We start from the raw sequence: 27,402 nt of genomic DNA on the forward strand, positions 1-27,402 counted from the left end.
AAAAAAAAAAAAAGAGAGAGAGGATCCCTTTGAGTTTTGGTCTGAGTATTGCTCTGTGGATGCCCATGAAGAAACTAGCAAGGCTAGGGTATCACAGTCCCAGAGTTCACTCAAAGCCAAAATAGCTCATGCTCCCACCACCCAAAGTGGCACACTCTTTGCCTTAGAGCGAAAGCATCTTAGCTCTAGACCAAAGACTGTCCTGGACAGGCCCCCAAGCAAGCATAACAGTGAACCTTGAAAAGACCAAACTGTTTCCAAGTAAATGAACTGCTTCTAAGAACAAAGTACATGTTTAGAGGAAACAAAATGTTTAGCATGTAGCAAGGTAAAACTCCAGGTCTGGCTTCCAGTCAAAAATTAACAATTTGTTGCATGCAGAGAAATAATGCCCACTGATCTCAGAAGCTAAGCAGGGTCCAGCCTGGTTAATAATTGGATGGGAAGAGAAACAATGCCCACAATTAGATCAATCCAACAATAGGAACAGTCCAAGAAAGTCCATAGATGATAGAACTAGTAGACGAACACATTAAAATCTGCTGCAAATATACTCTATCTGTATTAGAGGAAGAGGGCACGAGTATAAATAGGAGACAAAAATTCAAGCTAAACTTCTAGGAAGAAAAATAAAAATACATGAAATGCAAAGTATGCAAGATAGCAGATTAAACAATGCAGAAGAAAAAAACTAGTGAACATGAAAACATAGCATACAGAACAGGGTGTGGTGACACACGCCTGTAATCCTAGCACTTGGGAGGCTGAGGGAAAGGGACCACCATGAATTTCAGGCCAGCTTGGGCTACATAGTGACTTCAACACCAGCCTGAACTATATTGTGAGATTGTCTCAAAACAACAACAACAACAACAATATACAAGGGACATCAGAACACTGAAAACCAGTGATAAAAAGAAAATCTGAAACTCAGCTGTGGGGGTTAAAAGGCCATTCTGCACACAGTGGGAGAAAGAATTACAGCAGACTTACTGTGAGAACTAACACAAACCAGGAGTCGATGGAGGCTGTTCGGTCACTCACCCTTTCTGTATCCTGAAATATTTTTAAGGAGACGTTACCACTGCACACGAAGTGGGAACTCAGTAGTCCTAAAAATATCTGCAAGTACAGTATCCTCGGGAGGGTGAACATGGACAAAGTATTTACCTATGTCCACAGAACATTACAGAGGGCAACCATGTGCAATCTTAGAGCAATAATGCTTAACACACTGGAAAAGAGACAGGAGAAGTCTAGGAAGATTCACTCCATCACAGAATAAAACCTAGTGAAAAGTGGAAAGCAAGGAATGCGGGAGACCGCCGTGTATGGTGTGAGTGGGCCCCTTGCCCTTCAAGTGCTGATGCTGGCGGATGTGCCTGACTGCCCTCTGCAAATTCAGATCAATTTTTTTTCAGAATGGAAGAATGCTCTTCAAGCAGAAGCATGTAAGAATAACTTAAGATGTAAGTGAGAGTTAAGTAATTCTTAGCTATGCAACCCAACCCAAGACAGCAAAATTCCCTCCTCATCGAATACCCTAGCCCAGTACCATACCCTTCAGAACTAACTAGCCTGGCATTCTACAACACTCCATGCTATGAAGGTGGCAATGCATCTGTCCCACGCATGTTGGTGTGGTTTCCCCTTATGGAAAGCCTGAAGGTAATTTGGGCGGTCGTAACAGGGGCACGGGTGATGGGAGCACTGCTGGTATCCCATGAGCAGGACCAGGGATAGTGCTAAAATTGTATCATGCACAAGACAGGCTCCCCAATAAATTACTTGGCCTAAAATATCAACAGTGCTGCAGCTGAGAACCCTGGACTATGTCTGGCCGGGCAACAGAGATGTCAGATCAGTCTCATACTCTGAAATGCCTTCACACCACTGGAAACTCTTCAGTCCTACAACCAGATCCCCAAACCAACATTCTGATCCCCTTATCATCCTAACTTGCGCTCACATTCTCTCGGACAGAGGGGCTTAAGCATGAAAGCTCTGCCCCTGGCTATGATTCCGGACATGCCACAGAACTTTTCTGAGTCCATTTCCTCCAAATAAAATAAAAGGAAAGATAATGTAAGAGTTCTTCCACGTCTAAACTTATTTTACAAATGCTAGGTTTGGTCTATCTATTTACAGTGAACCGGAGTAGGGGTAAGGATTCAGTCTTGTATGCATGCACACCCTACTGTGAAGGACAGAAATTCTTACACTGTGGAAACTAATCTGAACCAAGAAAAGTCAAGAGCTCAGGTTAAAAGGGACCCAGGAAGCCAGGCACGATGGTGCATACCTTTAACCCCAGCACTCAAGAGGCTGAGGCAGGAAGACTGCTGTAAGTTCAAGGGCAGCGTAGGCTGTACAACAAGACTGACTCAAACAATAACGACAAAGAAAGACAGTGAGGGGAGAAGCAGGTTCTGCAGATACCAGCAGGCCCAGGCCCTGCACTTTAAAATATGAAGTCCTCTACACTAACCTGTCACCTACCCTCCTTATGGCAATCTCTCTGACCAAGTATTAAGTCCACACTCTCCCCTAATCCTACCTACTTATACAATACACATACGCACACACACACAAGCATGGAACCCCCACACCCAAAGTTACCGAAAGTCTTGCAGGCAGGTTACTCTCCCCCTGTGCATCTTTCCTACATCTACACAATGCCAGAGACAGATGAGCGAGAAGCACAAACTAAATTACAGCTCTTTTCAAGTGAGTGGCTCAGCCCACTCCTGCTGTTCAAAGATTTCCCCAGGAGGGATGGAAAACAGCTCTGGTGAACCCAAAGGTACACACTCTGACTCTGACAGGAAGAGGCTCACTGTTTGCATCTGAACAGAGATCAAGACAGGTCCAAAGTTTCTTTTCTAAAGGGTCCCCCACCACTCCTGTCACGGTCTTTTATTACATAAGGGTTCTTGCTGGCACGGGCAAAAGGGCAAAGCACACACACAGGGTAAACAAAAATGCAGCCAGGGTTCTCCTAGCAGAGTGGTGGGAGGCAGCAGCTAGAACAAAACCAAGACCTGGCCAACATGAAGCCCAATACAGCACTGGGGCAGGGGACAGCTGAGCGGGAGGGGGCTGCAATCAGGGCCCTGATGGAGATGAGGCTGCTGCTTTACCCACACTCCCTCCCCTGCTCAGGTCTTACATCACAAGCAGCAGATGGCCCAGCCCCAGGCAGCTGGCAGAGAACAACAATGCACCGCAGGCCGCTCCTTCAGGGCTGGAGATGGAGAGCAGCAGCCAGAGTCCAGGCCCACGGCCACTGACAAGAGTCTGAAAGTAGGGATGGGAACTTCATCCACTGCTTTGCCCCAGTGAGGTGCAGCTCAAAACAATGCTTGGCATTATTCAGAAAGCCTGGGTAGGGAGAGAAGCTGGGGCTGGAGGACCCAACCCAGCTCCCAGAGAGCACTGCAGCGTGCTGGCCCAGCAAAGATTCACTCATTCAACACTTATGACACTGTTCCAGCAACTACAGAAACTGGTGACAGTGGACAATCTGCCCTCAGAAAGCCCATGGTAAGGTCAGGACAAAGAAGGAAACGGATGGTAAAAGAGAGGGGAAGTGCTGGACACAGGCAGACAGAGTGGCATCGAGGAGGGACACGCACACCAGCATGGAAGCTGCAGCAGCCTAAACTGGCCCTGGCTTTAGGAAGGCGTTAGCCTGGCAGAGAAGAAAGATGTAAGAAATGAGGAACAGGGGAATCATTACAAGAAAAATCAGCACATGGCAAAGCTAGGGGCTAAAGAGAGCTGAGAACTGTTCCGACCTTTGCTGCATCCAGTTACCTTCACCAGGAGCAGACTCCTGTTTTTCGTGGGATCCTAACCTTTACCGCCCAAAGGAACAGGTGGTCGTCCTGTAAAGTCCAGTCTACCCATTCTAAGAGAGAAACTCTGACCTACGAGGGTTCATCACATTCCCAGGAACACAGGGCTTGTGAATGGCCAAGCCAGCAGCCCGTTCTCCTCCACTCAATCACATCCCCTCACTTACCGCCCAGTTAGAATCTGACTGCTCACCGAGCCGTCTAGGACACAGTGGCAGCCCCACGACTGCTACTAATGAGCCAGGTCTGTTCTCAGTGACGAAGGAATGGCTCCCTCAGGCTCCTGCCAGATAAAGAAGTCAGCAGTATTGACCTCTAGGAACTCCAGAGCAGTGGCAGAAGCGGCTCATGGCAGAAGGAGCGCCCACCTCCCTCTTCTGGAAAAGAGGCAGACGGCATATGTGGCAGAACCTCGGTAGGCTGTGTATGTTACAGCATTAGTGGAAATAAGACCCCCTTGGAAATGAAGGGCCCTCCTGAGAGCGGAGGCAAATCACTGGCCAGTGTAGAAACCCGAGGTGTGCCAACCCAGGCAGGCTTACTTAAGATCCCCCACCCGGTTCCCCGGGAGCACCCCCTCCTCTGCCTGACCACACTAACCTAGGTGTAAGAAGCAGTCCCTTCAGAGAAGGTGCTAGCCTCTCCCTCAGCCTGCCCTCTGAGGACAGGTCACCTGCCAGGGTCCACACTCTGGCACGTCAAGGCCTAGGGGCCTGTGCTGTCATCGTGATCCTGCCTTCAGCAGCATTTGCTCTACCGTGCACCCCAGCCCTCAGCCCGCCGCCCACTCTGGATCAGAGTGTGTGCAGAGTGGAGGAGAGCATTCATTCGCTCTCTGAGTGCAACTCTCTACAGAATCTAAATAGAAGGTGCAGTTACTGAACTGCCAAAGCAGAATTCCTCCTCTGCCCCTAACACAGTGCCCGCTGATTAAAACTCCAAAAAGAGGCTAAGGGGCACCAGTGCTAGAACCATTTAACCAACCACTTACTGTCTCGGCATCATCAGCTCTGAGACCTTGAAGCAAGGGTGTGATGAGAACATCCTACTGGTCAAAAACCCTTGCTGTCCGAAGAGCCCTCATATGCTGCCTGGGACTGCACACTCAGCACAACCCCAAAGGCTGACTGTGAGGGTGGGGGTGTGGCTCGGTGGTAGACCATTTGCCTAGCATGCAAGAAGCCCTGGGTTTAATCGTCCACACTACAAAAAGTTTAAAGGGAAAGACCTTTTGCAAAGCTGGCTGACACCAGCTGGGAGTGTTCAGGGCAAGAAAGCAGCCTGCTGGCATAACTGCCTTCGCTCGAGCCGAAAAGCTGTGTTCAGTGCTGTGTAAAAGGGGTCACAAGCAGAACCTGAGACCCAAGAAACCTCTGCGTGGTGGTGTGGGTCTGATGACTCTACGTCCACACTTCTTCCTCCCCAAACAGCCACCCCTCACAACTTGCCCTCCTGAAAGGCAAAAGCAGTCCTTGTTTCCAGAGAACTACTTTTTTCCCTTCCCCTTTCACTCTCCTTTTTGAAAGAGATGATCTCTAGCGGGAAAGCAACTGTAAATACAGGAGGGCATGCTAAGGGGTAGAAAAAGAGGCCACCCATTCGTTTCTGAGGACCCACTATCTTGTTACTAAGGCTTCTCAAAGGAAGCAACACACTCTATTTCCCACAAAACAATTCCAAGCGAAGTACTTCTCTACAGTGCAGCATCGGGCAGATGACTCCTCTCCACTCCAGAGTGGCTTCCTTCCCAATGACACTGAAACCCTCACACACAAAGCGAGATGGCAATCTTCTTCCTCAGATCCTTAGGAATAACACACTTATAATGTAGTGTACCTGCTACTGAGTATCCATCACCACTACCACCATCAGGGACTGAACCTTGTAAACTGCTGCAACATTTGGGCAAATTTAAGTCAGTATCTTTTAGGCACACTGAGGCCACCATACCTGCTAGATGCGAACAGAATGGTAGAAATCTGAGACAGGTGGCCAGGCGCCTACACTTACTACTTTGCAAAAGCAGCAGCCTTTTTCAAAGGCTAGGGAATCTGGGAAATTACCCACTGGTTTATCTCTCTCTCATACAACAGGAGTGGGGAAGCCACCTCAAAGTCCAAAAATAAAAGATACAGAGGTGTCTTGGAGTTTGTGGGAAGAAAATTCCAATTGGTTTTATTTTCATACAAATTATAGTTTCAATTAAATAGATTTTGCAGCCACACTTTCCACCTAGAATTCCCATAAACTTAGATGCACCCCTAAATTTAAACTAGAGGCCAAGGAATGGCAGCTGGCAGAAAGTGGCCCCAGCCCACAGAAGTTACCAGCATGATCCACAGGCCTACGTGGATCTGAGAAATCAAGAGGATGAGGAAACGTCAATGACACTTAAAATTCTTCTCTCAGTCAGAAGTGTAGGACACTGCCTTTAATTTTGTTCAAGATTCTATTATTCAAAGAAAAAGATGCAACATAAGCTTTTAAGCCCCATCGGTGACAAAGCAAAGATGTTTCTATTTGGAGAACACATTCATATCCTCAACTCCGGCCACACATGGTGGTGCATGCTTGTAATTCCAGTCCTCAGGAGGCTGAGGCAGGAGGACTGCTTCAAGTTCAAGGGCCAGCCAGAACTACATAGTGAGATCTTGTTTCAGAAAAAAAAAAAAAAAAAGCCTATGTTCCCCAGAAAAATCAAATGTCTTTGGTGGTGCTGGGGATCGACCCAGGACCTTGTGCGTACAAGGCAAGGACTGTACCACTGAGCTACATCCCCAGCTGTAAAAAATCAAATGTCAGCAATACATACAAAGCAAATCTCAAACTGACAGGTCCGCTCACTGCTGCCCCGACTGTCCATTCACTTAAGCCATCAGCTTCCCTGTGGCAGGCACATTTCATGCCTTCTTCTGGAGTGAGCCAACACTCCAGATCAGGAGCAATTCGCCTCACCACCATTCCCCAAGAACTCAATCACCATATAGTGATGAATACATGTTTCAGTGAACACCTGCCAACTTCTAGGACAATGCATAGCAGAATGAATTCCAAAGCACAAATCTATCCCTGTCTGCCCTTTCAGCAGGGCATGGTGGTGCAGGCACACACTGCACTCAGGAGGCTCAGACAGGGGGGTTCACCACAAGTTTGAGGCCAGCCTGGGCTGCACAGTGAGAACCTGTCTCAAAAAAGAACAGAGCCTGTATGCCCTTTCAATTTCTCTCAGGTGTTTGTTCCCAGAGTCCTGAAACTACTGGAAAGCTCCCAGCCCCATCCCCAGCCCCTCATCTGCTCTCGGACACTTACGATCCCGCTAGGAATCACAGTCCCTCTCCTCTCTGATGGTTCGCCTTTGTCAGTCTTGTCTTTCCCTATCTCCTAACAGTCTTCTACACACACACCCTTGCAAACTGCACAAAGGCACAGTCCCCAGCCCACCAGGAACCTTTTGTAGAGCTGGGGAGGGTGCACATCCAGACAGCAAACCACCAAGTTGCCCAATAAGACAGGAGCACTTACTTCAGTATTTTATGTGAATATCGTCATGCAGAAACATAAGCTACAAAGCAGTGAAAAAACAGATCAAAAAAATTGATCTGAGCCAAGATAATCAAAGAGGGCCTTAAAACAGAAAGGGAGATCTGAGGACTGGGCATACAGCTCAGTGGCACAAGCACTTGCCTGGCAAGTGCAAGGTCCTGAGTTCTATTGCCGGTACCAAAAAAAAAAAAAAAAAAAAAAAAAAAAAACCTGCAGGGCTGAAAAGTACAGGGAAGGAAAAGGGAATATACAGGAGGGAACTTTCCTTCTAGGGCAGGAATGCTGAAGTATGTATGCTAGAATGGGGGTGGAGGGAGGCCAAGGAGCAGGTAAGAAGAGAAAATAAATGCTGTTTAAAATCATTCAGGGCAAGGGACAGTTCTTACAATCAGTTTCCCTGGTTTCTGCCATCTAGCTGGGTCTGGTTGTGTAGAGAATATTAACTATTCAACTGAATCTTGAAGGTAAGGCCAATTTGTACAGCCATGAAAAGCAGTCAGAGAATTCAGCCTTAGGTCAATAGTTAGTGGGGACCTAAAAATGTTCTTAAGCCGGAAACCCAACTGATCTAATCCCATAGCATTTACTCAAGGCCCTCCAGGAGACCCTATCGTGAGAAGGAACGGCCGTCTCCTGCCTAGTCCCTGGCACAGACAGCTTTCTTCTCTTGCCTAGTCGCCCAGAGATAAGCACTGTTATAGTCAGAGTCTGCAAGGGAATAGAATTAATACAGGACACATAATTTATAGGATTATTTTACAATATTCACCCAAAGAGTCAAATCAGAAGAGTATAGGAGATCGGTCCAGGCACTGGAGACCCAAGGAATCCAGCTGAGGGCCTGGATTCCATGGCAATATCCTCACAAGTCTAGCTGGAGGCGTAGAGCCCATGACAAGCTCTCATGCAAGTTCTGTACCAAGGATCTGCACTGGGAAGGACCAAAGGTCAGCGGTGGAAGCCAGAAAGTCTGTGCCAGCGGGATGAAGGACTTCTGCCAGCAGGCTGGGGCATCTGCACTGGAGCCAGGAAGTGATGCTTAAAGTAAGGATCAGAGTTCCCCCAAAGAGAATCCCAGGCATCCTCAGTGACAGCAAGGACCGGAGCTCCTCCTCTGACGATGAGAACAGCCAAGTTCATATGCCTGGCAAGCGCAAGGTCATGAGTTCGATCCCCAGTACCGGAAAAAAAAAAAAAAGAAGAAGAAAAAGAAAACCATCATGACAAGCTTCTCCAGGAGGATCAACAGCACTCCATCTCCTTTCATGCTGCTGGCCACAGTCCTCAGGCAGGCCTTCCACACCCCGCACCGACTCAGTTCGGCTGGGTGGTATAAAGCTGACCATTAGTTAACCCACCACAAGCACCTTATGAAAGGGAGACTGAAGTAGCTGGAAGTCCATATAAGACAAGGCTGAGGCAGGATGGTGGTGACAGAAGCCTGCAGAAGGTGGCAGAGGCTGGTCACTGACTAGACAGTAAGGGCTCAGAAAGAATGTTGAACAGAGACGAACATTCAGATTTCTAGTCCCAGGTGGTACTATTACCTTCAGGGAAGGCTTTAGTTCAAGAGCTGGAAAGCTCAACCAAAAGCTCAACCCTACTGCCTGTTTCTGGGAATAGGAGTTACACATTCCATCCTTCCCATCTGCCAGTGGTTCTTAATGCTAGCTGTGATTTCCTGTAACTCCCATCTGCAAGGTGGTGGAGGGATCGTGGGAAGATAAGGGGAAAAGGCGCTGACAATTCCTCTGTCCATCACCCCAGGATAAACACATCTCAAGAGCCCTGTGCTACCATTTTACTGGCAGCGCTTATTCTGGGAAGAGAAAACGAGAAGGAAACACTACGTTTTGAAAGCAATGAGGGAAGTGCTCTCCTTACGCAACCAATTTCCCCTTCTAGCCAGAGCCTTCCCAGTTGTGATTAGCGAGGGAGGAGAGAGGAAACCCACAAGCATCCACACTGAGAGCCATGAGCAGCCTCCACGGCGCAGAGCAGGATCCCTCACACTCCAGAACATGAAACCTCGGGGTGAGAGTAACACCACCAATATTATAAACTGGCGTTCCAGTGCTTTCTCTATGGGCACAGACCCCAGCATTTTGATTTAATATTTGATTTGATCCTCACCTCATATTAAAAGGTGGGTACTACTGGTGTTGTTTTGTTTGTTTTTGTTTTGGGGGGCTGAGTTTTTTATTTTGTTGTTGATGTTTGGGGGTTTTTTGGTGCTGAGGATTGAAACTCCAGGCCCATTTGCATGCTGGACAAGTGCTTTATCAGAGTTACACCCTCCGCCCTTTTTACTTTATTTTCTGAGACAGCGTACCACCGCATTGCCCACAGTGCCCTCACACTTCCTAGCCACCTCCGTGGCCTCCTGAGTAGCTGGCATTACAGACGTGTGCCACCACACCCAGCTTTAATAAGCTGAGTCCAAACACAAAGCATATTCTCTGCGCTTGTTTATAAACTGAGTAAGGAACACTTACTTTACCGTTGTGCCTCTCCGTGCTCTAATGAACATCGCTAAGTGTCCACTCACATATGTGAGCTCGCTAATTCTGTCCTTCCTTTTTGGCTTAAATTATTTTAATTGTATTATTCTCCAAGAAAGATGGCTCCAAGCTCGGAAGTCATTTTAATAATTTAATTAAGTTGTGCAGAAATGCTGACGCTTCCTCGGGCAACAGCCTGACCTTTCTCTGCTCCTTCCTGGTCCCTGAGGGTAAGTCCTTGGCTGCTGTCTCCCCCTGGGGTGGGACCACCTGAATAACCTGACCTCCGGGAAGTTCTTACAAGGGCCAGCACGTAGCCAAGAGTTCAGCCCGGCTGGCTCTGCACCGCACCAGCTGTGCCAGCCTAGGCAAACTTTTAAATCCTCTTCTAACTGAAAAATGGGTACAAATAAGCAACCTACTTCAAAGTTACTGTGAAAATTAAATAAATTAATGCATACAAAACACTAAACAGTGTCTGACACAGCAAGTATTCCACACATATTAGCATTTATTGTCAGGCTTATCTTTTAAGAACATTTTATCTGAATCTAGAGCTTTATACTTTTCGCAGCAGTCTCAATTCATTATGACTACATTCAAGCCTCACCATAACCATTAAGTAGAGCGATTCTAAGTTTATGGACATTTCTTGCTCTAATGAAAAGGAACTAGCCGGACCATAGGAGCCATTACTTAACAGTCTCGCACAGCAGGTCAGAGACCTGCCTCTGTGGTCTCCGCACACCACCCCAACACATACACACTAACAGATGCTCAACAAGGAAGTGCTCGTTCAACTGGACTGACTGCAGGGTTGGTCAAGCTCTAAGCAGAGCAACCCTAGCGTCGGAGTGAGAGGCTGGGGACTGGGATTTAGCTCAGTGTGCAGTGCCTGCCTGGCAATCGTGAGGTCCTGAGTTCTATTCCTGGTACCAAAAAAGACAGAAAGGCTGGGGAACAAACCATAATCACAATTTCTGGACACTCGTGGCCAACTTGCACAGAGACAAGAGGGCCACCTTTTCCGGCCTGATTCCAGCCCACCCCTGAGGAAAGGGAACAGCCAGCGGGCCAGAGGTCACGTAGAGGGAAATGTCTGAACTGTCCCCGCACGACCTCCGAGGCAACAGGGAGTCAGGGTAATGCACTGGCATTCCCAGGCCCTCCAGCTGGGCCAAGTGGGGAGCCATAAATGCGGCACTTCAAAGGCAGATATGCTGCCTTGCTAACTGAAATGTGCGTTGCCTTTCAGCAGAGCACAGGCCAGTCTATAAATACCAGGGATTAAAAGGCTTCCTGTGGGGCCCCAACTGCCACCTGCCTAAACACAGAGGCTATCTGGTCCTCTCGGCCCCAAGCAAACCCTAGGAAGCTTCCCCCAGGGAAGAGGTGCCAGCGTCCAGCACTGCGCTCCTCAGAGACGCCGCGGCCTCTTCTCTCCCACTTGAGCATGTTCTTCCTGACCCTTCCCTTCCACACCCTTCCCAGGCCTGCCATTCCCAACACCCTCGGCGGCAGCTCCCACTCCCCTCTCTCCTTTCTCCTCCAGGCATCTGTTCTCTCGCCCTCTCACCCCCTCAGCCCCACCCCAACTTTCCAATCCGCAGGTTCTGTCTGCCAGGAAGGAAACAGACCCTGGAATCAGTCCAACTTTGGTTCTAGCTCCAACGCAGTAAATTACAGCACTTAGTGTTACAGAGCTTGGTATCTCATTCTACGAAGTGAAGACCAGCCCACCTCAGTGGAGCACCTAGCACAGTACCACACACTGAATAACTTCCCGCCCTGTCCCATGCCCCAGGGGATTTAGCTTTCTTCTACTCAGCCATAGCACTCTTTTGGGTGTCACACCTGCTAAATCCCAAAATCTTAACCCGAAGGAGTGACCCAAACCAGGACCGCCCTCATCAAATGTACTGTAGCTGACACCAATTCACACTAGTGATGGTCATTGTGCACCTGCCCCTACAAATGACTCACCTGGACACAGAAAGAAATCGGAAGGGATGATAAAACAGTTCAGAGTGACAAAGCCCCTGCCAGGTAAGGGCAGCCCCTCCACCCACAACCAGAAGCAAGAAACCCCAGAGTCCCACATTTACATGTAAAAAATGTTTAATTAATTCTGACACCAAGAACATCTGCCAGTTTTACTAGAAATACCATCTGCTTCGTTTCTGATAAGGCCCAAGCTCAGCTTTACATAGACTAGGGCCAGTCTGGTTCCCCAAAGGGGGAGTCCTTGCTGACAGCTACCAGGCCGTGTGCCATGCCTCTCTCTCCCTGGTGTCCTGAAGCTGTTCCTGTAAATTAATGATTAGCTCTGAAATGAACTAAAACTCGCTTCTCTTATGAGCACTTTCACTAAAACTTTTAGTCGCCCCCCCCTTAAAATCATAATCAACTTAAGCAAGACTATTTTCAAGAACTTAAAGAACACTAGAGAAATGTAGTGAAGGTCCTCAATAACTGTTTTAAAGGGACTGTCACCAACAGGCCAGGCGGATGGCTTTTCCACTTGTCTGTTTTCAGTACTCAGAGCCTTCACGCCAAAATACATCCTAAGCCCCTTTTTAAAATTTTTTATTTTGATATTTTGACACGGGGTCTCTCTAAGTTTCTAAATTGCCCAGGCTGGGCTTAGATGTGTGATCATCCTTGCCTCAGCCTTCCCAGGGTGCCGGGATTATAGGCATGCACCACCACACCTGGCAGTTAGCTAAGAGTAAGAAGATCCCGTCTATGAAGGAGCTAAGATACTCGTAAGAGCCAAGCCATCAGGATTGAGAACACACTTTTCTAGAGAGGTCAGGTCACCTCCTTAGTATAAAGTATGAAAAAGTGGGTGCCTCAAAAGTAACCCTCTTGTGTCTTTCAGATCTTGCTGAGAATAACTGACTGGGAACCTAGTACCCACCACCACAAGGAGATGAAATAACTCCACAGTGAAATGAACTACAAAAACTATCAAGTGCAAGAGTCTACACAAACACGCAGGCACTTTCTTTCAGACCACTACACAAACTGTGGTGAGTTACCTTCTTAGCATTTCATTGCCTGCATCTGTCCCCAATTGGTAAGCACTTCACGACCCCTACGAAGAAGGCAGGAAAGGGGCCAAATGTGGAAATGCGTGGTAAGAAAATGTAAAGAGCAATGGTGAGAAGTATACTGTAAAAACCAAAGGTGGGCCAGGCGTGTTGGCTCACACCTGTAATCCCAGCCTCAGGAGGCTGAGGCAGGAGGATTACCTTGAGTTCTAGGCCAGCCTGGGCTACACAGTGAGTTCAAGGCCAGCCTGGACGGCATAGAAAGACCCTGCCTCAAACAATATTTTTTTTATTTGGGAAAACAAACAAACAAACAAAAAAAAACAACACGGCATAGCAAGACCCTGCCTCAAACCATTTTTTTTTTAATTTGGGGAAAAAAAAAAAAAAAACACCCAAGGTGGGAAACTTAGGACTTAATCAGCTCAGGCATGAGAACTGAGTCTGGGGACAAGAAGCTCTTGCTTTCGGGAAGCAGTAACTGGCTGAAATTATTCAAGACTTTTTTCCTCTCAAGATGTGAATAGAAAGAAGTGAAGCCTATAGCAAAGCTCAGAACTTACTTCCCACTAAGAATGGCTTCAGCTCCACCTTTCAGTCTCCCAAACACACAAAGAGACATGGCAGCAGCCTGGACATCGTGGCCCAAGTGCACGGGGAAGGTGCGGGTGCTGCGCAGACCCGCCCGGTACGGGAGGAGCACACAGAACCACACAGCGTGCTGGTCAGGGTGGTCTCCAAGGGGAGCCGCGTCACAGAGCCGGCCAGACTTGAACGCGCTGAGAACTGAGCCACAAGGGCAGCAGCGCAGAGCTGCCACCTCCCACCCCAGGAGGACACAGAAGACAGAGAGCAGGGGCAAGCCCCACCCTCGGTCCCTCGGGGTGTGGTCCACCTGGCCTGGAAACGGGAAAGCATGAGGCTCAAGGCTGGCCTTGGCCGCACCAGACACACTGCCCCTCGGCAGCCCTGCTGCGCCGAGCAGCGGTGCCCTGCCGCCCTGCAAGTCTGCAGCCTGGCCGGCGCTCCTGTGTGCCCACCTGCCGCTTGTCCGGGTTTGCCACCGCCCACTGGGCAGAGCCAGTGCAGACTGAGGCCACACAGCGTCTGCTGTAACCCAACACCTGGCCGTAGGAAAGCCACCCAGTCACTGGGCCTCTGTCAGTCAACTTTTTTTTTTTTTTTTTTTGGTTTTGGTTTTTGTCTTTTTGCGACAGGGTCTCACTATGCAGTGCAGACTGGCCTTGAGCTCACTTTGTAGCCCAGGCTGGCCTCGAACTTACAACGATCCTCCTGCCTCAGCCTCCTGAGTGCTGGGACTACCACACCTGCTGTCAGTGACCTTTTTAAAATTTACTTACTAGTCCATGCCTGTGATACAGGACCGCTCTCACGGTGGGTGTCCAGTCTGTATAGGCCACCCATCTTCACTGTTTTCCACATCACCTTCTCCCACTCCTCTCCCCCCCTCCATCTCTCAGTCCCCTGCCCAGCTGTAGTGTATCTATCTCCTTGTTTCTTTCTGTATAATTTGTTTTGCTCTTTATTCATACTTTATATTTCTCACGTGAGAGAAAGCATATGGTATTTTTACATAATGAATACTATGCTGCTATCAAGAAGGATAAATTTAAGTCCTTGTAGGAAAATGGATACAGCTGAAAACTTAATGTTAAGTGAAATGAATCAGACATACATTTTCTTTGTCTATTCATCTGTTGATGGACATCTAGGCTGCTTCCAAGATTTAGCTATTATGAATTGTGTGGACATTGTACTACAATGACAGAGTACAGGCATACCACTGTTTATAGCAGCATGTCCATTAAATGTAAAAGTAGATACAACCCCACCTCAATTCAAGCACAGTCTTGAGGGTAACAGCTTATTTACTAAGCACTTACTGTGTCCCAGGTACCAGGTGAAGGGCATGACGTGTCTCACCTCATCTAATCCTCAGCACTCACTGGGTGTGCTAGACACACTGTGATCCCTCACTTTGGGCTGGAGACACCCACTTTTAAGTCTTTGGCCCACAGACTTAGCTCTGTCCTGCATCCAGACGGAAAGCTCAAACTGACAAGAGTGGGGATTGAACCAAGGGGCTCTGTACCTGAGCTACAGCCTCAACCCTTCTTTTAATTTTTTTATTCTGAAACAGGGCCTCAAAAAGTCACTACACTGCCAGGGCTGGGCTCAAACTTGCAGTCCTCCTGCCCCAGGGTCCCAGAGAGCCGGGATAACAGATGTCCACCACCACACCCCACTTAACAGCACTTCTCCCCCAAACTGCTATCTCAGTATCTTCTAGTTGCCAGGATTGAGCCTCCTGTTTTAAATATCCCATCGTTTGGCTTTCATGATGATTCCATAAGGGGGCACCCTTAAATATAATTTTAATAAATTACTGAAGTTCACACACCAACAGTGAACAATTTGAATGGCATAAAAAGAAGGTTTAAGAAGTTACAGTTCCCTTTTCCTTTGCTCTCAGAGCTTCTCACCCGGTAATCATTAATCCTTCGGCAACTACCCTTCTAGAGATAGGCAAAGTTAACACTTCCATTCACAAACGGTAAAACTGAGGATCAGAGTGGTAAACTTGCTTACGAGCACAGAGCTGCTGAGGGGCAGAGCTGAGACTGAAGCCAGGTCCCGGCCTCCAAAGCCTACCACTCTCCACTGCCTCCCAGCAACCATTCAGCCCGAAAACGGCCCACTTCCACCGCACACCGCAAAGGGGAAACCGCGTCTGGTCCACAGCCAGTCTCACCCTCCGCCCTCCTGAGGAAGTGGGAAAACCAGTATCCAAACACAGCCTGCGCCACGCACATCAGCACCACTGCTATCCCTTCAGCTCCACGCAGCCCTGCAGAAGGCAGGACCGCCACTTCTAACCTCTCCCTGCCCCCACAGATCATCCTAAGCTCTGAGAAAACAACAGGGAAGAGAAGCCTGGCCTACAGGAAACGCTGCACTCCCTGTGACAGAACAGGGGGAAGGGACGCTTCCCTGGGAGCCTCCACAAACTCTGGGGTAAGGACCGTAAAGACCGTTTCCTGTGGAAACGGCATTTCAGGTGGGCTCTCCCCCAGCACTGCTGCTCCAGTCAGAACACACCCACGGGACGGTGAGACGAAGATCCCAACAGCGCCCACCTCAGGGGAGATGCAGGGCTCACGTCCCCACGGCACAGCCTCAGAAGTTCTGGCGTTTTACTGTTTTACCAGATTTCAAGATAGCAGGGTTTTGTCCCCATTGCCTCTCCCTCCTCCAAAAACTAAAGCCCCTTATTCTGTACAGAACACTCTTCCTTAGGACTGAAGGCTATCCTTTCAAACTGTGAACACGTTTGTATCTTTTTGTCCCATCCAGACTGAAACACACTAACATACTACCTTGGGGTACCTCTGCTGAGGTGGGGGGTGAGGGCACAGGAAAGGAGCTGCTGCAACCACACTGCTACTCCTCAGTAAAAAACGTTATCAGGTCCATAATCGCCCAGTGATTCTCCCACTTCCCAACGTGAGTTACCAAAGTAGGGTTGGAGTCCCAGCTGAGTTAGCGTCCCTGATTTACAAGTACAGCAGGTGCTACTAAATGCCTACTGGTTGCCAAGGTCTCATCTTTCCTACTTGTAAAATGGAACTAAAAATCTTCCCCACTGGGCATGGTGACGCACACCTATAATCCCAGCATTCAGGAGGCTGAGGCAGGAGGATTGCTGTGAGTTCAAGGCCAGCCTGGACTGGATAGCTAAACCCTGTCTCAAAAAGACTAAAATAAAATAAAAGTAAAATAAAAACCTTCCTCACTGTGCAGTCTCCCCTTGGTATACACAGGACCAGTTCAGGACTCCCACGGATAATAAAATCCTTGGATGTTCAAGTCCCTTATATAAAATGACACAGTATTTGTACACAACCTACACACATCATCCCACACACACTCAATCATCTCTAATTACTTCTAAGCCCTAATACGATGTAAGTCTAAGTGCTACACAAATAACTGCTGTTATACTGTTCAGGGAGTAAGGGCAAGAGAAAACGTCTGCACATGTTTAGTCTAGACACTATTTTTCCCAAAAAACTTTTCAACCCAAGTCTGGTTGAATCTAAGGATTCAGAACCCAAGGTCCACAGGGCCAACAGTTTTACATCAGATGTTTTATATGAAAGTACTTCGTAAAATGAAAAAAGCTTTTGTTGCTATTAACATGGACACCCAGCCCGCATATTAAACACAGAAACTTTGCACCATCCTCCAGGGTTTTGAAATCTGTGAGGAGAAAAGACTAACCAAAGCACTGGAGAACCACGTTTAAAATGCATAATTAAGTGTTTAACTATGTGGTGCAAAACAATCCCTGTGGGTAGACAGCGACACGGGAAAGGGCCTCCAATAAGTAACTTGTTCAATTTGGGTGCAGATACAGCTCTGCGATACGGTGCTGGCCTAACAGGCACAAGGCCCTGGGTCCAATCCCTAGCACCACAAAACAACACACACACAAACATTGTTCAATCACCAAATGAGCTCTAATGCTTTACTTGAAAACTCTTCACCTTGTCACCTGAGTATCACCTTCCACTACTCCCCCCTCTTCACAGATGACACCACCACCAAAGACTCTGAAGCCGGTTCAGGCTGCTCGTGTGCCATCCTAGAAAAGCGCATCGGTATTGTAACGAGCAGTCCTTCTTCCAAAGATGGGCTTTTAAAAAAGCACACACAGGCTATCACCTGAACGACCCCCAATAGCATGTAATTCCAGAAGCAACAAAAAACTGTTACCAGAAGTGCTCAGTTCGGGAGAAGAAAGAGCAAAGTGAGTCAGCCTGTGTTAACCACTACTGGCCTGCACCTGGACTCACACTGGACCCCAAGCTATTTCTGCACCCCGCAGAGGCAGGTGTCTAAGTCAGCTGTCGGGAATGGCTGACGCTTCCCGAGGCTTTACAATAAAACAGTGCTGGAAACAAAGACCCACACCTGAGAATTAGCAAGGCTGCCCTCCTAGTCTTCAATCATAGCACTTAAGAGACTAGTTTGTTTCTGGCTCGCTCTGCCGAAACATTCTGGACCACTTCCAAATGCCCCTCTATCCTCAGCCCTGAGCGCCACGGCTCCTGAGCTTTCTTCACTCTCTGCCTCCAGCCAGGACTGAACCTGGTCAACGTTAACAACTTTTTACAGCTTTTCACTCAAACCAGGCCTTACTCCAAATGTCTCCATTTTCAGAGTTTCGTTCCTTGTTGTCAGGGGGGGTTCATGGCCTCAAAGCCACCCTGCCCTCCCACACTTTTTATTTTACAGTCTTCTATACCGGGCCAATCACTTATCCACCAATCAAGTGACTGAAAAGGGGGTACCCAGAAGTGGATGAGACAGTCGCTGACCTTGGGGAAATTCTGATGTCAGCCTGGACTCTGGGCCTGCATACGGACGGCTAGTCATACAGCTAAATAAACAGGGACTTACGTCTCTTCAGAATGTAGGACCTCCACCGCCTCAGAGGTTATAAGGTCACAGATAGCAGTATCCAGAAAGAAGATCTCACCAAACAATATTTTTATCTAAAACTGAGGCTTAGGGGAAATGGGAGAAGGGAAAAAGATTCCCTAAGGAATTTACATAACTTATCCTGTTCTTTCTATTCCCTTCTCCCAATTTTTACTGTTAAACTCACCTACTTTTCTTAGTTAAAATGAAAAGAGGCTGAGCTAGGAGGATCACTGCAAGTTCAAGACCAGCCTGAACTACACAGTGAGACCCTGTCTCAAAAAAACAAATAAAAAAAAGACATTTCAGAATCTGAGGGCCGGGGATATAGCTCAGTGGCACAAGCACTTGCCTGGCAAGCACAAGGTCCTGAGTTCAATTCCCGGTACCAAAACAAACAAACAAACAAAACAGAACTTTGCAGAATCTGAAAACATCCCCAGATTTTTTTTTTTTTGGTTTTTCTCCGGTACCGGGAACCGAACTCACGACCTTGCGCTTGCAAGGCAGGCGCTTTGCCGCTGAGCTAAATCCCCAGCCCCACATCCCCAGATTAACAGCTCATTCATTAAGTAAAGCTGGACTTACACCAGACCAAACTCCTAGCTCTAGCTCACTCTACAAAGAAAGACAAGTCGCTTTCCCGTTAGCGAGGCCAGGGGAGCGCGCCAGCCTCCAGCTCAGCTCCTGCCCGGCTGGGATGACTGCGGGCTTGGAACACAGAAGTCACTGAAAAGCCAGAGGCTCAGGCTAAGAGACCCCTGGACCCAACACAGTCCTCCGGTGCCGCCTCAAATGGCCCTCAGGAGTCCCTCACACTGCTGACTCCACGTGGACAAGTTCCGTGCCCGTCGTGTTGTCACACTGTGTGCCCAGCACCCAGCACGGGTATTCTGCCAAACAGATGACCAGATGTACTGTACTTCCTTCCGGTTTCTGAAGAAGCCATCTATCTGCCTCCCACCAGCCCGCTGTCACAGCCCAGCCAGATTACCAGCTCACAAATTAAGACGTGAAGGTGCACGTAAGGGGGAAAGGATGGACCAATGAACTCTCGTGAAACCCAGAGCCTGTTTTTCTCGATATCCTGCTGTGTAATAAGCAAAATTCCCCACCAGGCTGAAACAAGGAGGTAGCTGCCTTCCCACGGCAGTTTCTACCTGGAGGCGGTGGGAAGTCAAGGATTGATAAAGGTGTGACCAGCAGACATACTGCTCCTAATGCTCTGCAAACATCCTGAGCATGCAGACAGCAACCGTGCCCCTCAACACGTCTCCACTCACTGGCTCTCCAGGACCAGGAGAGCCAGCACATGGGCCCAGTCTCCTTCCTGGCTGGGCAGACACACTTAGAAGCGTGTGTACAGTATGCATGTGAGTGAGTGGCTGACTCCACCTAAAACAGGCCTGAGGAAGTCAGACCCACAGCGGTGAAGGGCTCTGGTCTGCTAATAGGGTGGGGTGTGGTGAGGCGGAAGTGGGAGTCGGGGCGGGGGCAGAATCGGCTCACCCAGACAGTTGATTCTCAATCTTCAAGCAATCCTATCATATCTAAATCTAGGCGGCTGACAGCTGCCACTGTGCCACCTAGGCAAGGGAGACCCAAAGGGAAAAATAACAGAACACATCCGGGGTCTGGTGGCATTTTCAAAGTGCAAGGAAGCAAAGCACAGAGATAAAAGGCTCAGCCCACACAGGAACACACATACTTTAAGAACAGTTCTCCCTCAGACAAACTGACCTTAAAAGCTCATCTCTTTGTAACCTCAATTTGACTCAAAACCAGTCAGAAGAAACAGGAGTTCGTTTAGAATAATCTGAACCACATGAGCCCCTGCTGGGCTCCCAGTCCCCTTCCCTGAGACCAGCCCGGAAGAAGAGAAACACTCCACCAGGCTTTTCATCACTCAGGCAAGTGAGGGCTGAGCATCCATTTCTCATTTCTCTTTTCTGCAAAACGAGGAGGTAGAAGGTATGCTGGCACATGCCTGTCATCCCAGCGCCTGGGAAACTGAAGGTAGGTCCCAAGTTTGAGACCAACCAAGACCCTGTCTCAGAAAAAAAAACTGATTCCCAAAGTCTCATCCATCCAACTCTAACATTTCATAAGCCTACAAGTCCCTCTTCACATACTTGCTTTGCTGTACAAGGAGCTTTGGTACCATCCAGATACCTACATCAAGAATCTGAACCTTCAGAATAAGTGTCTTATCTCACCTCACTGTCTTTTAAAACTCCTAGGACTTGGGAACAGAATATGCATTAATAGGCAGGGCCAGTTCCAAATCCCAAAATTCTTGGCAGTGAATGTTAGCAGGAAAAAAGGCCAAAGTGTGTGTGTGTGTGTGTGTGTGTGTGTCTACACTTATACACATTCACACACACAGGAGGGAACTTTCTGGAAGGACCAATCTTGGGCTTGATTCCTAACAGAGGAACGCACATCTCCAGGAAGATAATCCCAACTTCCTTATTTCTGTCTATCTTGTTGGACTCAGATAGTACAAGGGATGTGCCCTATCCCATGTTTCTGAGATGCAGTCATCCTGACTCTGATAAAATGAGTTGGGGACCTGTATATGTGTGCTTTCAAGAGCTTTTAATGGGGATCTAGGGGCACAGAAAGCAAAGTCAGCTGGTGATCACAAATGGAGTTCCAATCAGGGCAAGGGCAGAAGCAGACAGGCCGGTGCACTATTCCTGTAAGGTGGCTGGCTCCGGGTAGAACCACCCAGGGGCAGACCCTGTAACGGAAATGGCACTCTCCGCAGCACCATCTGCACCTTCTGGTGTCAGAGCTGATCTGTATTTTTAACGCTGGGTGTACTCAAAGTCCACCTGGGAAAGCCCTGGGAAAGCTGTTCTAAGTGTGGCTGTTCTAAGGACAGCCGTACCTGCCCTGTCCTCAGAGCCTCTCTCCCTCCCCGCTACCTGCTGGTTGGTCCCCAGCCTCGCAGAAGCAGGTGCACAGAACCCTGGCGTGAAGGTTTTCACAAGGAAAGCTGTAAGAACCATAAGTTACACTTGATAAGGAAGGCTCGCTGGGCTGCACAGTAAAGTTCTCTCTAGTGACAGGATTCAGAACTACAACTACACAATGAGAATTCTTTTTTGAAGCAGGATACATGTACACCAAATTCAAGCACTAGTGCCTCTGCCCACTCTCATGGAAGTGTGAAATCCTGCACCAAGTTAGGGAAACTAATGCTGAGTTTGAGGTCATTTGTTTTGTTTTGGTAGAATCTTTTCTTGATTCAGGGCAATAGCCTCAACACCAAAGAACCAAGAGACTTTGCTAGAACATTGTTCTTCCTCAAGCTGCGTAACCAAAAGAATGTTAACTCCAAAGCAGAAACATGAATTCAGCCTTTAAAATATCTCCATGAGAAATAAAAACATGTCCACTAAAACTTACACAAGGGTGCTCTTGGCAGTATCATTCCTACTCTAAAAAATGCAACAACCAAAATGTCTATTTGCTGATAAATAAAATACAGTTCTGTCTATATAACAATATTATTCAACAATAAAAAATAAAATATAGATACATGCTACAAAATAAACATTATGCTAAGTAAACAAAGCCAGTCACTAACAACCACATATCATACGATTCCATTAACATGAAAGCTCCAAACAGGCAAGTACACACGGGGAGAAAGAAAGTAAACTGGCAGCGACCTAGGGTTGGGTAATGTGATTGGCAATAGGTTTCTTTTGGGGACGATGAAGATATTTGAAAATTGGACTGCTGGGCTTGGTAGCACATGCCTACAATCCCAGTACTTGGGAGGCTGAGGCAGGAGGACTGATGCGTATTCTAGGCCAGCCTGGGCTGCATAGTGAGTTCAAGGCCAGCCTGGGCTGCACAGTGAGACCCTGTCTCCAAAAAAAAAAAAAAAACTTTGACTATGGAGAAGTTACTCAACTGTCAATACACTACTATGTAAATTGCCATCAACAAAGCCATTTCTTAAAAAAAAGTCCTCCTTGGGCAAACTCTTAGTGCAGATACAGAAGGAAAGATTTAAATCATAGGTCATCTATTCCATGGAATACTGGAAAGCCATTAAAAATGTAGAGTATATCATAGGAAAATATGGTATAATGCTAGGCGAAAAAAAGGAAAAATTGAATGTACAAGGATTATGACTAAATAATGAAAAAAATACACAGAAAGGATGTTTCTGATAGGCAACAGAATCATGGAATTTTTTTTTTTTTTTATCTCTCAAGGTTTCCATAATCTCATCCCACTGGATTGGCAACTTTGAAAAAAGTCCCCTTACAGCCACACTCAGGAGGCTGAAGCAGGAGGACTAACAGGAGTTCAAAGCCAGCCTGCAATATATAGCAAGACCCCATCTCAAAAAAAGACCAAAAAATTTTTTTAAAAAATCAATCCTTCACATGGTTTGCTCATACAACTACAATTTAAAATGTAAAATAAGCAAAACCATCTTGTTCTCCTCCTCAAACTTCCACCCACTTAGTTTACTGAGATCAACCAAGAACAATCCAAAGAAGGAAGAATTGGATAAACAGCCTCCTATCCCATTCCCAGAAGCCAGTTTCATTTTACTGGCTTCGTCAGAAGCCGAAGTCTCGTCTAGCCAAAGAAAAGTTCAGCAAGGACAGTCTGCACAAAGGGCAGTCCACACTTGGATCCTAAACTTCTGTGGGTAAAGGCAAGTCACCGCTGGCAGTAGGCTGGATCTGGAAAGATTAGACACATGTTTTCTCTCCCTTAAAGAACGAATGGTAAGAAAGAGGAGGCTAGGAAAGAAACCATATTTATGTTGCTTCTCTGAGGTTTTGTTTCTAAGCTCCAAATGCAGAAGCAAAGAATCTTGAATCATTTCATTTTTCACCGAAGAAGAGCCTCGTCTGAGTAGTAAAGAACTGTCAGTCACCACCTCTGTAGTCTGCAAACCCACTGAGACTCTTTCCTGTCATCAGGAATCCCAGGCTGACTTTCCCAAGTCAAGCAATGGCTCTGCATAAAAATACTTTTGTTCCCGTGTGTGGGAAGGGATACACGAAGGTTCCCTGCTATAAGGTGATTTTAAGGTACTACTAACACCAGCCACAGCAACGGGGCACTACATCTGTTTCTGCTTGAGAAAACGCTTCAGTAATATCCTGTTTCGGGAGTGCAGCATGAATTCTTGGCATTCAGCCTTCAGATGTTTCCAGGGTGGCTATGCTTCTTTATTGAGATGTAAGAGGCAGGGAGGGAGAAGACATCACAGACAACACCACAGTCTGTGAAATCTGGGTTTCCCATTACAGTTGCTGCACTTCCTGCTGTCACCAGACCCAGTATCTTAACAGAGACTCCACTGTCCCCTGGTCTTGACAGTAACACCCTTGGCCTCTCAGGGCTTCAGTGACCCAGCTCTGCGCCACTGCTAGGTCCACCAGCAAAGTGGAGGCTTCCATACCCAGGTGAGAAGCAAGGGATGACACAGCAAATGCAGGAGCCCTGCTGGTTTCCAGGCCCCAAACACTAAAAAGGACAATGTCACAAGCAGACACCAGCACGCTAAGACGAAGAACACAGGTGCCTGCTAGACTACTTTCTCACAGAATAGGTTTTCTACAGCAACACTCAGGAACTTAACAATCATCCCAGCAAACAATGGCCACAACCTTGAATCTCAGCCAGAATGCAGTGAGCAGATCTCCCGCTCAAGGACAAGCACCCCAAGGCTTTCCTGCCTGCCTGCCTGCTTCCTGTGTCTCCTACGCATCTCAAGGGCTTCAAGCACGCATCACAAAGCCTCCAGCGCCAGCCCCAAAGCATTCTCCATCCAACATCAGCAGAGAAACAGCCTTCCCATAATACAGATAGCGCTTCCCACTGCTCTACTTCCCAAGTCACTTTTGGTACTAAAATAGGGATGTGGGAACATAGCTGAAGAACACGATCTTTTGGGGGCTGGGGATTTAGCTCAGCAGCACAGCGCCTGCCTGGCAAGCGCGAGGTTGTGAGTTCGATTCCAGGTACCGGAAAAAAAACAAAAAAGAAAAACAAAACAAAACAAAACACGAACTTTTAAAACATCATCCCAGGGGCTGGGGATTTAGCTCAGCAGCACAGCGCCTGCCTGGCAAGGGCGAGGTCGTGAGTTCGATTCCCGGCACCGAAAAAACAAACAAACAAACAAACAATAAATAAAACATCATCCCACTACATGAAACTTCTCACCGTAATAGGATCTATAAGTGCAAGGGGTTGAAAATGTCCCCTAAGCGTTCATATGTTGGAAACCTAATCCTCCAACTCCTATGTTAATATTCTCTGGAGGTGGGGCCAGCAGGTGGAGGGACGTACGTAAACAGGACTAGATGAGTTCATGAGGGTACAGGCCCTGACAGCGCTAGTGGCTTCACAAGAGGAAGGTGACCTGGGTACCACCTCACCATGTGATGCCCTGTACCATGGTATGACACAGCATGCAGGACCAAGCCTCTCAGAAATCACAGCCTCCAAAACTAAGACAAACTAAATTACCCTGTTTCTTCTTTATAAATTATCCTGTTTCTGACACTTTGTCACGGCAACAAAAGGACCGATTAAGATAGTGACTCCTGCACAGAGATCACTCTGAGGAGAAAGCAGGAGTCTCCTGTCACATATGCGCTTGCCTCAGTGCTACACAAAGTCCTAATGCTCAACACTCAGCCTGCGACAGAGCAATGTCTGCTTTCAAACCCACGGAGCCCTCCCCCTTACCTGCTCCTTATCATCTTCCCACTGCTTGCGGGAATGTGCCCCAAACAAGGATGTCTTAGAATCCAGTCACACAGAAGCAGGAAAATGAATTCCGCCTGTCAGCATCAGCTAGGAAACCGCCTGTCAACCCAGGAGCTCAATAAAATGCTCCGTGCACTGCAGTTATGCAACCAGCCCCATGGACCTGCAAGTTGGCTCTGCGGCCCTGCCACTGCTTCTTGTGAACTGTCCCCTGGTAAATGCGGGACCGGAGGGGAAAGGCAAGCACCTGTGCTCTCTGGCCTTCTCTCGCTGCTTCATTCTCCCAGTTGGTACTGAAATGGGGACCATAACTTTAAGACACTAGTTCTCCGAGCCCACAGAAGACACAGTACCAGCAGTAACCAGGAGTTGTCAGCAGAGGTAAGCATAAGGCAAGACAGCACAAGGGAGGGTTTGAAACAAAAGCCACGTTTTTATCTGGGGGATGGACAGGCATCAAGGGAGTGAAACAATGCTTAACAGCAATCCACTCTGAAAGAGGTCTGACTTACAAGCCAGATGAATTACCACCTTTGGAGGGGGCATGCTGCATGTGTGTGGAGGGCAAGCAGAGCAGCAGGAACTGTTGCCCCAGCAACAGCCGAGGAGGAAATCCCCTGCTAGGAGAGGCACCATTACATAAGAGCACAAGTTCAATCGCCACACTGTGGAGACCAGCCAGGAAACAGGCGCAGCGCTGAGGTCTCCGGCTTGCCAGCCTGCACCTCTAACACCTCCTCCAACCTGTCTTCCCCTTTCAATGGGCCCAAGTGCCGGGCTTGGAGAAGGCAAGCCTCAGCACGTAAGCCAAATTGCGCTATCGGACCGTGAGTCTGCACCCAGGGTTTCGAGCACTGAGACTCACAGCCTGGTCCTGAGCAGGAGGAGGTGAAGACTTGTTCCATATTCCATTTCTGTGAGGTGTCTAAAAAGATAGAGGAATCCCATCTCCAGGCTTCACACCAAAACTGTCCTGCTGAACTTACTGGGCAAAGCTCCTTAAGTAGCAAAAGGCCCCTACCGAAAGCTAACAACATAAACCAAAGTAAACTGACTTTGTGGGCTCCGTGGAAAGACAGCGTGGTTCTGTCATCCACTGCAGTGTCTCAAATGTCAGGCATATATTCTGTATCACAGAAATACTTGTGAGCTCAATGAAAAAGTGAATGAGTAAGTGAGCATTCTACAAACATACCCTAAATGTGTGTCCTGGAGAGAGAAGGAGGGGGTACTCACAAACTGAGAAGTACTTTGAGGAGGGTCTAGAAAGATTCCAGAATATACCTTCATGACTTCGGACAAGTTATTTAACTTCTCTAGCTCTGGACTCAATTGGAAAAATGAGGATAGCAATATCTACCCCAAAAGTTTGTGGGCTACGAAGTGGTATCAAAAAGGAAAACGCTACACGAAGGACACAGTCCTCCAGAGCTCTTCCACATTAGTGGTATTATCGTTGCTTTACCGAATTACTGCTTTACTGAAGTGAAGAAATACCTCCGCTAACTGAGAAAATGTTCGTTTCTGGGTGAACTGCAGCTACCTAAAAGTGCAAAGCTCAGAAAACTCAGAAGTCTGTGCCAAAGGCATGTCTCTACTAGCCTCCACTAGATGGTGACAATTTGGGTGTGGAATTCCTAAAACAGAAAACGTGTATGTGTGTGTGTGTGTGTGTGTGTGTGTATGCGCGCACCATTCATACGTATTTTTTTAGCCAAGAAGATTTAAACAGAAAGAAATGAATTTACTGCGTCGGGTGGAAAGACACCCCATGCCCTGGATCTAAAAAGGCGGTAAGCTCCTAAGTTTAACTGAACTGGGTCGTCTTCCCGAACCTTTGCGGAGGGCACACGCAACCCCAATTTGCAAAAGCAACGAAGCCCAGCACACCGCCTGCAGAGAGAACGCTCTGCGGCAACCACAGCACTAGGCCTCCGTGCTGGAGATCAGAACTTCCCTCCCGCCAGCCAAAGACTGGGCTTTGACGCTTCTCCTCCCCCGGGTCCCCCCGGCCCCCAAGCCACCTGCCCTCCCGATCCCGTTACAGGCCACTCTTCGCACTTCAGTAGCTGCAGCGCCGCAGCACGCGAAGAGTCGCTCCCTCCTCCGCGGGGTCGCTAAAACCCGGGCGTACAGAGCCCATATGCACACGCAAAAGCGAAAAAGAAAAAACAGGAAGCGGCT

The 27,402-nt window shown here is 47.9% G+C and overlaps 1 long non-coding RNA gene across 1 annotated transcript; it reads left to right on the top strand.

The window, feature by feature from the left end:
- Positions 1-9,123: 9,123 nt before the first annotated feature.
- On the top strand, positions 9,124-16,644 carry LOC106150161. Its single transcript, XR_001236808.1, has 3 exons — positions 9,124-9,546; positions 12,783-12,933; positions 15,871-16,644. It is a non-coding gene; the product is annotated as an uncharacterized LOC106150161 (long non-coding RNA).
- The last annotated feature ends 10,758 nt before the right edge of the window (positions 16,645-27,402 follow it).

Source organism: Chinchilla lanigera, unplaced genomic scaffold (genome assembly GCF_000276665.1).
Source record: "Chinchilla lanigera isolate Chin_1 unplaced genomic scaffold, ChiLan1.0 scaffold00065, whole genome shotgun sequence".
Taxonomy (NCBI): domain Eukaryota; kingdom Metazoa; phylum Chordata; class Mammalia; order Rodentia; family Chinchillidae; genus Chinchilla; species Chinchilla lanigera.